Source organism: Amblyomma americanum, chromosome 1 (genome assembly GCF_052857255.1).
Source record: "Amblyomma americanum isolate KBUSLIRL-KWMA chromosome 1, ASM5285725v1, whole genome shotgun sequence".
Taxonomy (NCBI): Eukaryota; Metazoa; Arthropoda; class Arachnida; order Ixodida; family Ixodidae; genus Amblyomma; species Amblyomma americanum.
In genome coordinates, this window is record NC_135497.1 from 35143282 (window position 1) to 35158511 (window position 15230).

Below are 15230 nucleotides of genomic sequence, written 5' to 3' on the forward strand. Positions count from 1 at the left end.
TTTCCTCAGATTCAGCCCATATTTCGGTCGATATATCTGTCATGAATTTTAAGCATCTCGTTTTCTGTCAGAGCTCTTTCAGCATTCTCCCCAACCGCAGTCAAGTCGTCCCGAGCTGTATCGAGCAGTTTCAGTTTAAGCTCAACAGAATTAAGGCAGGCAGCATGCAATCCTTCCACTCATTTCTTTCTGACTGACTGTGAGGCTTTGTACGTAATCAAATATACGTGCCGCCCCTTCTTCGATTTTCGCCGAACGGTCTCTAAGATCCCGAAGCAGTGCTAAAACCGCGTCGCTGTTACTTTATAGAGATTTTTTGCCCTCTGAGGCAGTTTTCGCAGCGTTATTGTCGTTCGGCCCCGGATTCAACTCGACATCCCCGGACAGCAACAGATTCATCGCGCAGGGACACTCATGCGCATGGTTCAAAAGCAGCTGTGAGCATTGGAGCCCTACAAGCAACGCAACATTCGAGTGCTTAGAAGTGTAACGAACCTCAAAACAGGCAGAAGCGGAAGAGATTGTACGTTCGCATTGTAGCGTTGTTACCGTGCCCACTCCCGCCACACCAACTACACGCTTCGCGCGGCGCTGAGCATACATCGCGGCAAGGTGGTACGCGGCGTGTGTGGGGACCCTGTTTTTTTCAGCAATCCGCCTTTTCCACAAGATGTGGCGCCTTCTGGGGAGTGGCGGAAGTTCATCTGCTAGTGGTTGAAAACCAACGCACGGGGTGGACGCAGGCGCGATCCACGGCGAGTCAGTGTGCGTGTGTGCGTGTGTGCGTGTGCGTGTGTGCGTGTGTGTGTGTGCGTGTGTGTGTGTGTGTGTGTGTGTGTGTGCGTGTGTGTGTGTGTGCGTGCGTGCGTGCGTGCGTGCGTGTGTGTGTGTGTGTGTGTGTGTGTGTGTGTGTGTGTGTGTGTGTGTGTGTGCGCGCGCGCGCGTGCGTGCGCGTGTGTGTGTGTGTGTGCGTGCGCGCGCACGCACGCACGCACGTAGAGTGGACTTGTGAAAAGGTGGATTGTCGAAGAAAATTATGGCGGACCTTATTAAGGCGAAAGCCTTTATAAAGCCCCATTAGACGAAATACCGCCGGCGACCGGCGTTGAGGCCGACAGATGGTCCCAAAAAGACGGCGTCGCCACAGCCATCGTCTAGCCACCGAAGCATCGAGTGCGCCGACGGCATGCGTAGCAGATACCAGGAGCAGCCACCCCTCGACACCCCCTCGCATCGCCTCCGAAGCGCCGCTTGCTCGTGCGGCCAGTTCTCCCGACTACCTTCGTACCAAAACTGTGACGCAACCGTTTGTCGTACAGCGTTCCGGATGGCCTCGTACGATTTCTCGTTGCATATAACTTACATGTCCCATTCAGGTTGGAGGCTAGCTGCCGACAGAGATTCGAACGGACAAACATGCGCCTTCAATTGTATGCCTTCCCAGACTCTTTGCATCTTTCATTAATTCGCGGTTGAGGCGTCCACCGAGATGAAAGAAAGTTACTGCGCCATCTCCCTTTCTCAAAATCTAATTTTCATGTCAAAATCGTGACGCAAACGCGCGTCGTACAGCGTTCAAGCTGGTGTGATAAGAGTTCTCGTTTCGCATGGCTTACATCTCCTAGTCAAGGTTGATGCTAGCTCGCGACTGGTATTCGAACCGAGTGCCCGACTGTTTTTCTCGGACCTTTGTGGATTCAGCGTTTGTGGAATCAAGGTTCGGAGGCGCTTCTTCGTTTCATTTACCATTGCGCAACCTGCGTGCAGGCCGAACGCTCACGATGACACACCAATGCTTTCGCCTTCGCAGCGCGTAAGCTGTCTGAAGTGCCCCCTAATGTTTCGAACCTCGTGCCTATTAGTGTGGAATTATTGGAAAAGTTGACAACGCATTCGATTCGTTTCGAATACTTCTGAACATGCACTATACGATTCGTTCGAATAATCGAAAGTAGAATATTCGCTTCACTATTCGAAATTTTCAAATATTCGCACACCGCTGCTTGCGATCGATATCTCAATACTTAAAGAGGCGTAGCCAACATCTGCGCCTGTCTCCACTTGCAGTGACGGCGCTCTCGAGTCATCCAGAGAAACTGCAAGGGCGACATTGGACAGAAGAATGGAGCATAAAAACAGTCAGGTTGCCACCAACACTAACTGGTTACCTTACACCAGCATGAATTGAGAGGAGAACGGCAGGTGAGCAAGGAGGAGTACGCCGGTTACTTGTTGCTATAGAAAAGCGAGTGTGTGCTGCTGGCAGGAACGCGTAACGACGAGCCTGAAGCTTCGGCCACCTCCGGCCGGAACTCGTATGCCCCGTCTAGGCCTAAAGATGGAAGGCGGCTGCCAGGGATGGCGTCGCGTGCGGAGCGGCCGACGCTAAGCCCGTGCGCACACAGAGGCTCCTCGTTTCCTGAAGCGAAACCAAACGACCGCTCTCTACACCCTGGCTCTCTAGCGCGGCCCACGCTGCAGGCGGCTTCAATAACCCACATCGGGGAGATGGGTTGCGTCGGAAGTGTGTATGGCGCGATAGATCGCGATCTCCGTGGCTTGTCGACAATCTGTGAGACGCGGCGAAGATGGAGAGAAAGACGCGAAGGAAATGTTTCCCGATAAAACAGCCGTAGTTTGCAATAGGGATAGCGGCGGCTCACAGCGCGTGCCTCTTTTGCACGGGAACGAGCATCTACGTGTCTTTTTTTGTTGTTCGTTCATTCTAACGTCGCCGCTGGGCTCAGGTCACTGGAGGAGAGGCGAATCGCGTGAATGGGAAAACGGCAACACTCGAGCGAAAGTCAACTAGTCCGCCGCCCGTTTCCCACATGTTGGAATTTGCCGAAGGTGCTGCAGCTTGGCCTTGGGTCGACATGCTTGAAAACACTTCCTCTCACTGAAGAATATCTGAACCTCAACGCGCTTCTATCAACACAACGAAGAAAACAACTGGCGACTTTCATGAACTTCAGGCGGCGCCTCCGTGAATATAGCCAAAATGGAGGCTACAAGGTGGAGCACTGTAAGCAGCTCAGGTTTCAAACGCGCTTGTTCTAAAATTCCACCATTGACTCTTAAATGATGCCGCGGAGCGTTTAACGCTCGCGTGCGTTGTGGAGAGAGCGTAAAGTAGACAGTGTTTATGGTTATAAACTCTCGAGCAACAGGAAAACGAGAAAACAACAAGCACCGTTTTTTGCGCGCTGCAGTGTATGAAAAATGCAGCCATTTTCATTCTGCTTGCATTCAAAAGAACTAAGCTAGAAAATTTTGGTGGCAATGGTTGGCGTATTATACCTATGAAGTGGTGCTTTACCAGGCGTGTTTTAAAAGACGGCCACAAATTTGTAAAGTTGCCTGCAGGTGAAGAACGGGCCAGCTTATGCAGTTACACGCACTGTTGCCTCGTAAACTACTTCGTGTGTTTCGTATTCTTGCTTTACTCTCGTCATTTGTAAGCATTGGGAACGGTATAACACACCAATTATTTCTCCTGCAGTCTATTCCAGACTGCCACTGTCCCGAACACGTACGACGGCTGCGCCCGGCCAAATAAAGACCCCACGCTGCGGAGCCCCGAGGTGTTTGCCGCAGAAGCCTCAAGTTGATTGAGGTGCTCTTTTACCCTCCCTTCTCTCTTTGCTGAGCCCGTTCGTATTTAAGAGCGTTCACCAGTTCGAGCGTCCACAGGAAATTTATGGGCACTTTCAAGAGCTCTAGTTTAGCGTGTCCAAATTTGGTCGAATTTTAAGGCGTGTGCGATAATTTGGAAATTTCGAATAACGAATAAGATGTCCTCCCATGCCATTATTCGCGCGAACAAAGTAGCGCATGCTTAGAATTGTTCGAGACGAATCGAATACGTCCTCAAGTTTTTGAAAACGTTTCGAACGAATGGCGCGAAGTTCAGATAAGGCCTGCCGTACTTTTCTTCCCCGACTATTCCAAAAGCAGGGATCTCAGACGCCGCGTATCATGCTGCAGCGATCGGTATGCGCGGGGTGAAAGTTTCAGCTCCGCGGTGCGGCCCGTTTGCCTGGCAGTGCTCACAACCATCGCACATCACCTCAGAGATTAGACGATGCGGCAGTGCCCCGCTAGGTCCTGCAAACCCGGCCTTTATGAATGACCTGGGAGGCCATGCCTTATACGTATATCTCTCGCCCGTCTCATGCACTGCATGATATGTGGTGGTAGTTTATAACGTTCCGTTATGAATAGCAAAACATATTTTTCCTGTGCGCATATAGCATGACAACGATAAAGCTAATGCCCTGACTTCGTGTTGCGACCCCTCAAATGGACATCTGTGTTGCGTCTTAGCTATAAACTGCGAAAGCACCGCTTCGCTTTTTATCACGATTGATCACTGAATATTCGCACAAGCAGCGAATGGTTCATTCCCTAGAAATGGTCAAACACAATTCAGCCAATTTCATTCTTTCTAACTGTGACAAGACCGCCAGCATGTCTTCACTGAAATCAAGCCTTAATCTACTACCTTACCTTCGCGTCGGAAAATGTTTGTTTATGATTATGGTTTATGGGGGCTTAACGTACCAAAGCGACTCAGGCTATGAGGGACGCCATAGTGAAGGGCTGCGGAAATTTCGACCACCTGGGGTTCTTTTACGTGCACTGACATCGCACAGCACACGGGCGTCTAGAATATCGCCTCCATCGAAGGAAAATGTTTGTACTTGCCAGTTACATAGAATGTTTCGTCACCCGCATTTGCGTAGCGAATTAATCTTTCCCCTGCATCACCCATCATCGCGATTAGATCATGCCTACTAAGTCAGTGTCCCATTTTGCAGAACTAACACCTGCTTTCAGTCGTTTTTATCTCGTACAGCGGCAGAGTGGAATCACGTTACCGCATCGACAGCAACCATCAAAGATTAGCAGCTTTTCGAGGACACCTTAGCTAGCCTTGTATGAGTAGACGCATCTATAGCTTCATTGATAACAATAGCCCCATTACGTTTTTTTTCCTTTTGTTATTTTTCGTTGTATGCCTGTAACCGTTCCCATCTCTAATGGTTATGGCCTTAGGGTACATGAAATAAATAGGAAAAATGTCGCTTAACAGCTCTGCGTAAAGTTCTATATAACAGCGTATCCAAGCTTTCTCCTCATTTTTATTTCAACAAAACCGCGAAAGGAGCATCTAGATGCGCTTGCGAGCCTCTGCTGTGGCTGCTGTGGGTCATGAGTTCAGAGAATATCGCTATTATACAAACAAAAACGAGCGCGTTTATTTTTTTTTGATCGCAACCAAAAAATGCCGGAAAAGTGTAGACTCAGTAAAAAAAAGCCGATGTAGTTCCCTCGCATGCTCACCATACTATCCGTTCTGAAGAACACTAGCTCCCGATGTCCTCTTGCTGAGCGACGGCAACCATGTATCACCACTCGTAAAGAACGCGCCGATGCATTCTTTGGACAGTGTACACAGTTCTCAACTGCGCGAAATCTCGCAAATACCACTTCTGCCAACGTATTGTCCTGAGCATACAGGAATGGAAACTCGACTCCTGTTCGCCGAATGCATTCAATCAGTCTGGCGGCACGAAAAACAGAAATCTCGGCGGCAACAACAATTTTCGTCGCCTGAAACATATTTGTCCCGAGAAGCTCACCGGGCTTTCTTCCGTCGTTCTCCGCTGCACTTTTGCTTTGTGTCCAAGGTTGGCAGAGCACGTAGCCTCGCTCCCTCTTTTTGCATTTTAGTGGTTGGCGATGCCGAAAGGGGAATCCTTCGGGTGGAGTGTTTTGCATTTCATATCCCCTCAACACGTGCCCAGCACTCAACCTTATCGAGTCGAAGCCTGAAAGCGATCGATGCAATTTTCATTTTACTGCAACCAAAGAGGTCGTACAGCTAGTTTTCTAAAAGCGCTAGAGTTGACCGACTAGATAGCTGGACTGTAAGAACCTTTGCGTATGTTTTAAACGTCGTGCAGCCTAAACTGCGATTATTAGAATGGATTTCGAGCACGGGTGGCAAATAAAAAGGGAAAAGCGAGTCGCAGAGCACATTGCCCTAAGACAGGACTGTTTGACTGGCAATCAACAAAGTCGTCTGCCATGAGGCGCACTCGAAGACAACGGCGCGCTCGCAGCCATCGTCGCTGCCCTTGAGGTCTTAGGTCTCAGTGGTCGATTGCTTCGTTCAATCATCAGTTGCTGAGGTCCTTCGCACTGATAATGGCAGGGCTTCAAAGAGTTGTCGTGTCGACCTTCACAACGTTCAAATCTGTTCATCTTTTCACCGGTAATCAAGTGTGATTCAAAGCGCGCCGAGCGCCAGCAAACTGCCAATGTAGGTTTACGCAAAAAGCGTACAGGCGCTAAAAGACGGAGACAGCACACACACAAGACAAAACTGGCGTCTTGTGTGTGTGCTGTCTCGGTCTTTTAGCGCCAGTACGCTTTTTGCGTAAAGCATGTCATGCTACAGCCAACTAGCTCAAATAAAAGTCTTGCAAATGTAAGCCTCCGCATTACACCGAAGGTTTTAGCAAGCGCACAACAGTGTACCGCAGGCATGGGCTTTGTACTCCAATAAAGGGCAAAGGGCTTCGTGATCGTATACCGGGGCGAAAACTTCGGCGCTGATGCATAGTGCGATAATAATCTAGTTTGACGGCCGTGTAGCATTATGCGGTAAGCCAGCCAAGAAGGCTTTGGTGTGAGAGAGAGAGGGAGGTTATAACCAGAAGGATATTCCGGTTGGCTACCCTGCACAGGGGAAATGGAACTAGGGGCGTAAAAAAAATTTGGTCAGGAGCAAAAGCAATAGACACAAGAATGCCCTGCACGCATTGAAGGCCGCCGATCGCTGTGGCCCTAGTATAGCACAGCGGACCTTATTCGTCGCCCAAAACGGTGCATTCATACAGCAGACGTTGAAGAGTGAAGCAAAGCTGCTTCACGTTGAGATAGATCTAGTGGATAAACACTTCAACTTCCCCAACTTCTCAGAACAATGAGGCTGGCGTGGCCTTCGTGCTCAATATTGAATAGCCATAAGGACCAAACTAAGCACGTTCAGCAGTGCATTTCGTGCATGTGGCGTGCGCAGGCTAGAGAGCAGCACACGTATCGTGTTCATAGAAGTCTTCAGTGTGGCAGTAACTTGCTCGGGCTCTGCATGGACCGGATCCTGGCCTTGGGCTCGATCAGCCTTGGGCTCGATCAGCAATAGGCTCAGGATATTGGTTGCGCAGTACCTGCTCCATCACTGGGGGTGCACATGGCTTTGGTAGCGAAGGCCTCGTCACTTGCAGGTCTCCGCCTTGGAGCGGGTCTTGACCGTGCACTCGATTAACAATAGTCTCGCGAAATTGAGAGCACGGTGCCTGCTTGGTCGCTGCAAATGTGTGTAGCTCCGGTAGGGAGCAACCGTGAACACTTCACTACAGTCATCAGTCTTCCGCCCTTTACAGCGGCACGTGGAGGGGGAGAACAAATTGCAGAAAATATGTGGAGTTTATTTATAGTGGGCACTGCACTCCTAGATGTCCTTTGGCGAAGGTGACGATGTCGTCGAAACTTATAGCGGCGGCCTCTATGTGAACTGGATTGTTTATCGCTCAATTACTGCCCGTTCTCTCTTCAGGCGGTGACAGTCCTTCGAGGAGGCCTCACGAGTGACACGGCACTTCACGCACTTTAGGAGAGTTGACCAGCAGATGTCGCCACTGTGTGGCTCAACCCCTTGCGCACACGAGGGAGAAATTGCACACGCTGATCGCATGCCCAAACTGTATACATTTCCAGAAATGGAGAGGCTTTGGTATGAAAGGCCCACCCACGTGTTGGAAGTGCCCAACCTCCACGTAAGAAGGAATACAGCCCCACCCCCCTGAAAAGCCAACTTGATGAACCTTGACCTGCCAAGGCTCTGCGTGTGTAGTAGATTCCAAAGCCGTTGGTAGCTGGTAGGATCAAGATCGGCTAGTCGGAGTCGCAGATTGCCACATCGGTGCCGTATTGCCGCTACTTTGAAGACATGCATGGAGCAAACGCTGAGGCCTCCGATCTGTTTGATGCTGCTCAATGTTTCAAGCGAATTCCGGTCCCCTGGAGTCAATGGCGATGACATTCCTACAGTGATTCACCCTCACGCCTTTGATCGCTCCCGGGGACGCCAGCCTTAGGGAACACAGACGAGGCTTGCCTGTTGACCTCGTTGAGACTGTCGGGGGGTCTCTGGCACAAAAATAACACTGTGTGCCGGAGAACTATGCGCCAAGGCAATCGTAGACGTACCCGACGAGGACGAGTATTTGCCTGTGCGCAGACTTAGTTTGGTTTTCTTGTTTAGCACTGTGATGAAGCAGTCATCAGCCGAGGACTCACCTCTAGAGACCAAACACCACACTTTGCACCGCTCGAGTGGACGAGCTGTTTCCTCTGGGCGGCATCCACTTACATCGCCTTCAGGAAAAAGCACTGGCGCCTCAACAATTTACTGTTGAAAAACTGAAAAAGCAGTGGAGGTGTAAGGAGAGTGTTCTGATATTGGACCACTTCATCACCTTCCTTAAGGCCTGGGTATGGCTGGTAATGCGAGATAGGGGGTGCGCCATTGGGAGGGTGATAAGTCTGAGACAGGTTGATATTTAATCAACCTGAATCCAGAAATGATTGCAAGAACCATTTCGATTGTTCAGTTAAATGCAGTTTCTTCGCGTTGCCCTTGCTTTGAATGCGTCTTGGGGTTTTCCGGGTGCACGTATGTGAACCCCGCGTGACTCAGCCTTGGTTGTTCTCAAGATCGGCGAATTCGGACCCAAGAAGCATTCCTAGAAAACCAACGTGAAGACGGATGAGTCATCGGAAAGACACGCATCTGCGAGGACTGGCTTTCGGGGAAGCTGCGGCGACAATGGCGGCGTCAGGTGGCGGCCGAGTCTGGCCTCGGGTCGCCGGACGGAGTGATGCTATTAAACGGCCACGCTGGGGGTGTTAATTGAAAGACGGCTGCGACCACGACAGAGTTCTCGCGTTTCGGATAACAGGCGGAGAGTACAAGGTCGTTAACCCACCTGCTGGGAGACGGCCTGACATTCCTTCCCCATGGTGGTGCCGAACCCGCCACGATGGTGAAGACGACACGCCGGTTTTCGAGGCGCCTTTACCCATGTCTACCTTCTGGGAATCGTCGTTCCCTTCCTTTCCCACGAACGAAGCATCGACCTTGTCGCCGTGGCGTCATCGACGCAACAGTGTTCGAGTACTGTTTTTTCTCATTTCCGTCGACGGAGGTGCGAGAGAGCATTAGAACTGCCACCTGCCGTGGTTGGTATCACCAGTGTCTTCATCTGCTCACTTGAATGGACATCATTCTGCGAACCTTATTCCCCAGTCAAGGATCAGGGGATTACGAAGGGTATTTAACGTGGTGCTGGTTTGTTACCCACACACTCCTATCTCGACTGTAAATATGTAAAAATAAACCTACTGTACCGTTTCCTTCTTATCGGAGCCCGACACCGTCCTTCAGAGCAGGACCTGCGGTGCTGAACGAGTCGGACAACCCAAGGGCCCCTCGTCTCCAACAGTGTAGGCCAGGCACTAAAAAGCTGTGACTCCGTAAACATCTTGTTTTCGTCGCAAAGACCCCAACGTATAATCCAACTAACAGGCATCGTTAACGGTCGCCGGCAAGCCAAAGGCTTTGTACTGCGTATCCGTCACTGGGCAAGGTGTGTCGCCATCACCAAATCGTCTCTCTACCGGCAGAACTGGCACTGTCACTGTCTTATCTTAATCAAACAGCTCGGGTGCACTTTTGTATTACAAGAATTCAGCAGAAAGCTCTCAAGCAGTTGACCGGTTCAACAGGAGATTGCTCTCGCGGATTCCACGATCACTCTCAATGATTCCATCACAGCAGTGAATTTTCAGAAAGAAGCATATGAAACTGGGTATGTCTACTTAGGGCAGGTAGTGACCGCAAATCCGGATAACGAGAGTTAAAAACTAGACGAATGAGAATGAGGTAGTAAAGTTTAGCAGATTATCTCAGATGATGAATGGCAGTTATATCACTCAAGAAAAAGTATACAATAGCTGTATCTTACCGGCACTCACCTATGGGGAAGAAGCGTAGAAGCAAACGAAAATGCTTCAACTTAAATTGAGGACAGCGCCGCCAGCTATGGAAAGGAAAATGATAGATGTAACGTTAATAGACAGGAAAAGGGCAGAGTGGGTCAGATAACAAACACGGTTAATGACATCCTAGTCGAAATCGTCGAAATCAAGAGGAAGAAATGGGCTTGGGCAGGGCATGTAATGCGAATGCAAGATAACTGATGGCCTTTAAGGGTAACGGCCTGGATTCTAAGAGAAGTTAGGTGGGCGGATGAGATTAAGAAGTTTGCGGGGATATAGGTGAGCGCAGGTGGCACAGGACAGGGTTAATTGGAGAGCTATGAGAGAGGCCTTTGTCCTGCAGTGGGCGCACTCAGGCTGATGATGGTGACGATGCGTTGAATGATTTGGTTATAATACGCCAACTCGCTCACTGATTTGCAAGCGGATACAAAATCTACACGCACTATGGCAGGCGCCCACAATGCATGCAATGACTGGTTGACACAATCGATGTGCCATTAGAGAGAGGGGTGTTCTTTTACAATAGAGCACGTACTGCTAGACCTTGCGAGCGCCTTAACTTTCACCAAATCTTCTATCGACACAATTCATTCAAAGCGCTCTTGCAAAACAGAAGTCGGTCAACTTCTTTTCTTGTGAAGAGTGATAAAGGCATGAGCCCTTTTTCAAGGCGACAAGCAGTATCGTTCTGTTTTCGCGCTACTTTAACAGGCTCTTTTCCTTTTTTTGTTGTCTAATCAATTCTCTTCCACGACCTCTGGAAGTCGCTCGAGGGGTGAGGATAAACCAGGTGTCATATCGCACGTTTTATTATTTACACAACAGTTCCTAGGAACTTGTTTCCAACTTAAATTGGCCTTGCTGTTCAGTCATATTTTTCGTGAAGAAGAAGGGCAAGTTTCCTTGCAGATAAAAATCTCGGAGTTTCTTTTTAAAATTTTTTATTCAGAATAACGTACAACAGCCTCTTGCTACCACGGTAAAGCTATCAAGTAGTTTCGAGGGAGGCCTAAATTGATCAGAAGAAACTTCAACCTAGAGTTACAATACACGCCTAGCACTGAGAGAATCCGAGTTTTGCGTGCTGCACTTAATGTCTCATGTAATCTTTACGAGAAATATGCACCGAAAACTTGACGCATTTTTTTTTGCGACAGGCTCTTACATTCAGGGCCAATAAACCTTGACAAATTCGTGCTGCTTCCCACGCAGTAGGTACTCACGCCTGCTGGCTATTAGTGCTGCGTAAGCCCTCGGCATGAATAGCGAATTCTTTTTAAACTGCGTTGGCAAAGAACACCCACATGTGACGCATGAGAGACTGCTCCACGAGCGTTTCAGCGGAAAAAAATTCTTTCGTTTATTGGCGCATTGCTTTCTTGGTGTGAGTTGCCGTTGGGAGTTGCACAGACAGACAGACAGACAGACAGACAGACAGACAGACAGACAGACAGACAGACAGACAGACAGACAGACAGACAGACAGACAGACAGACAGACAGACAGACAGACAGACAGACAGACAGACAGACAGACAGACAGACAGACAGACAGACAGACAGACAGACAGACAGACAGACAGACAGACAGACAGACAGACAGACAGACAGACAGACAGACAGACAGACAGACAGACAGACAGACAGACAGACAGACAGACAGACAGACAGACAGACAGACAGACAGACAGACAGACAGACAGACAGACAGACAGACAGACAGACAGACAGACAGACAGACAGACAGACAGACAGACAGACAGACAGACAGACAGACAGACAGACAGACAGACAGACAGACAGACAGACAGACAGACAGACAGACAGACAGACAGACAGACAGACAGACAGACAGACAGACAGACAGACAGACAGACAGACAGACAGACAGACAGACAGACAGACAGACAGACAGACAGACAGACAGACAGACAGACAGACAGACAGACAGACAGACAGACAGACAGACAGACAGACAGACAGACAGACAGACAGACAGACAGACAGACAGACAGACAGACAGACAGACAGACAGACAGACAGACAGACAGACAGACAGACAGACAGACAGACAGACAGACAGACAGACAGACAGACAGACAGACAGACAGACAGACAGACAGACAGACAGACAGACAGACAGACAGACAGACAGACAGACAGACAGACAGACAGACAGACAGACAGACAGACAGACAGACAGACAGACAGACAGACAGACACGTAGGTAGGTAGGTAGGTAGGTAGGTAGGTAGGTAGGTAGGTAGGTAGGTAGGTAGGTAGGCAGGCAGGCAGGCAGGCAGGCAGGCAGGCAGGCAGGCAGGCAGGCAGGTAGGTAGGTAAGTAGACGCTGTTTTATGGGCACCATCGAGTGTTAACACACAAACAGACGGGTTTTCGCTCAAGGAGGAAAGGAAGGCTTGTGCCTTAATAAAAAAGAATAGGTGCGAAGATGCGCACAGAGCGCTGCGAAAAGGCTTCGTAATAGCAGACAACTCCAGAAAGGGTTATCTATAAACATTTCCAGTTCATACCTAAATTCATGTAGCAACACCTCAGGCACCTGCCCCTAGCACTGGCATCACAGCTTCTACCAACGTTGAGCCCCAACGAAGCAGAGACCCATCTCTTTGTGCCAGAGTGGCTAAAGCTACAGCTTTCCAGGATTCGCAGTTAATGAAGCCGCAAGCCTCGGGAACGACGCCACTGTCCTGGGCTGTGTTAGAAATCGACCTTCGCGCTCGCCCTACCGAGGGCGCTCAACACTATTGCAGCGCTCATTTAGCCTCCTTTTAGCTCAGCCTCGACAGGGCCGTTTTTCATCCCCGCTTTGGTCTCATGTGCTTCTGGACGGGATTCCACTCAGAGAAGTCAACAGAGGGCGACCGCGGTCGTTGACGTGGCCGCAACCGGCAGGGTCCGGCTGTGGATCGTTGCTCCGGAGCACGCCTGCCTCGCCGCGGTGAGAGCAACGGTAAGTGACAACTGGAAACGCGCTTTTGGTGCTGGTCGAGCTTTGACAGCGGGCGTTCCAGTCGAGGCTGTGGACTGGGCAACGGAAACATTAAGCCGTCGTCTGTCGCCGTTTCTAAATGCCAGACAAGTGGACGCCTCGGGTTGCACCACCCTATGTGCTTGCTTGTCTCGCTTCGGCGCGACAAGTTTCGAAAGGCTTTGGCGTGAAACAACCGTGTATGAGTTTATGTGTGCGCGATAAGAAAGGGGAGTATCGCATCCCATCTCGGCGAAAAGAGTGCAGAGACAAGAAAGTGCTTACAGAAGCGAAGTATGGTCCAATGGAACGTCAGAAGCCCATTGAGCCTGTTAAGGTAGCGATAAAAGTAATACAACCTTTTCCTGGAGATGCTTAACCGTCCATGGAAAGGATTGACACGTGTTAAAAGCGTTTTGGTGCATTTTACTGGAAGCAGTCGTGGGGAGCATGTTTTGAACGAATCCATGAAAAGAGCCTAGAGAAATAACTGTCGGCGTAATGGCACGACATAATGAAATTTGCGAGCGCATTATACGCAGTTGCAGTGGCGATGTGGAAGGAACGGTGTTTCGACGAAGGGCAACGTACTAACGCTGCTGTAAATCTTTCGCTTTCTTCCATTAATGAAAGCAAAAGCACCTTGAGGACTAGTGGGCCCACATGTGCTGCATGATCAATGTAAGTGCAGCAAGAAGCGCGTGTACTTTTCTTCATTTTTGTACTATTTAACAAAGTTCGTGACGACTTTAAACGTGTTTGACATGCTCAGCTGTTATTTAGTTATTCGCCTTTGCTCTGCAGTGCATTGTCAATGGGATTATACGATAGGACATGTTTTTTTTTGTGTGTTCCACAAGCTCGCACAGTTCTTGGATACAGCTGGCCTTACCAAAATACAACGTAGCCAATAACGGGCCATTCTTGATGTGTCATTCATGTACTGAACATACTGGTGAGCCCCCTTGTCGCTTTTCCTTCACCGACTCTGTTCAAGCCGATATGGGAGCACACTTTGTGAAAGAACTCACTGCAGAAGTACCACTTTGAAAATGCGTATCTCTTTATAAGCGATGTTGTAATGTGCATAAGGTGATAATTTCATGGCATGAACTTCCTTCACTGCATGCGTCTGACCTCGCGCAACAGTTGTGATGTGATTATGCAGCAATAGATATGAAAGCATCCATTTGCTGATTAGTAAACAAGAATAAGCCTGATTTTCTGCGCATAGAAGTCAGTGGAAGCAGTGTGGTCCCAAAAATGTTGCTCACCGATTAGGAGTGGCTTGCTGCGCGGATGTGAAAAGTAGACACACAGCGCCGCGTACCATCCGGGACCCAGTGCCCTCGCGTGTGCCGTGATCCATGTCGTTGCGGCCAGTGTCAAAAACAGCGGCTCCCGCACCTTCTGTTGTAACCTAGCGCAGGTGCCCGGATTCATCTCTCGCAGTAGTCATGGCGTAGGTAACTAGCGGCTTCCGTTACAGAATTACTTATACCATTCCCAGTATCTGTTATGCTTCTCAAATTAAAACGCCCATCACAAGAGTGCGTACATAATTATTTTCCCGTTTTGCATGAATGTGAATGCAGCCTAGACCATCTAGCCAGGGTAACAAAGGGGCGTGCGGCTCATTACCGATCAGGACAGCTGGTTGCGGTTGTCGTGGCCCAGGTTCGTGGACGGGATCGGATCAGGAGCAACGCCACCGGAGACAGAATACAGTCAAAGCCGGAGGTTGCTGGAGAAAGCTGTACAGGTTTATTTTACGTGCTTACGGAGGTAAAGTTCTGCACGTGAGAAACAACTTTATCACTGAGTAGTGCGCCAGGCTGCATGTCGTGCCCCACGTTGCGTGGACGATGTCGGTATATGGGACAAGGCGGCCGGTGACGGACTAGAGAGCCGGAGAGCGCTGATGCGGAGAAACTGTACAAGTTTAATTCACATAATTACATGAGTGCGTGAAATGCAGGAAGATTATGAAGAAACCAGAAGGTACTACATGAGATACCTCATAGCAAAGCATGCGGGTGGTTGTATACGTTATCGTAGCCCTAACTCCCCGACATGGGAATCTCGGCAATGGATGAGTGTCCAAT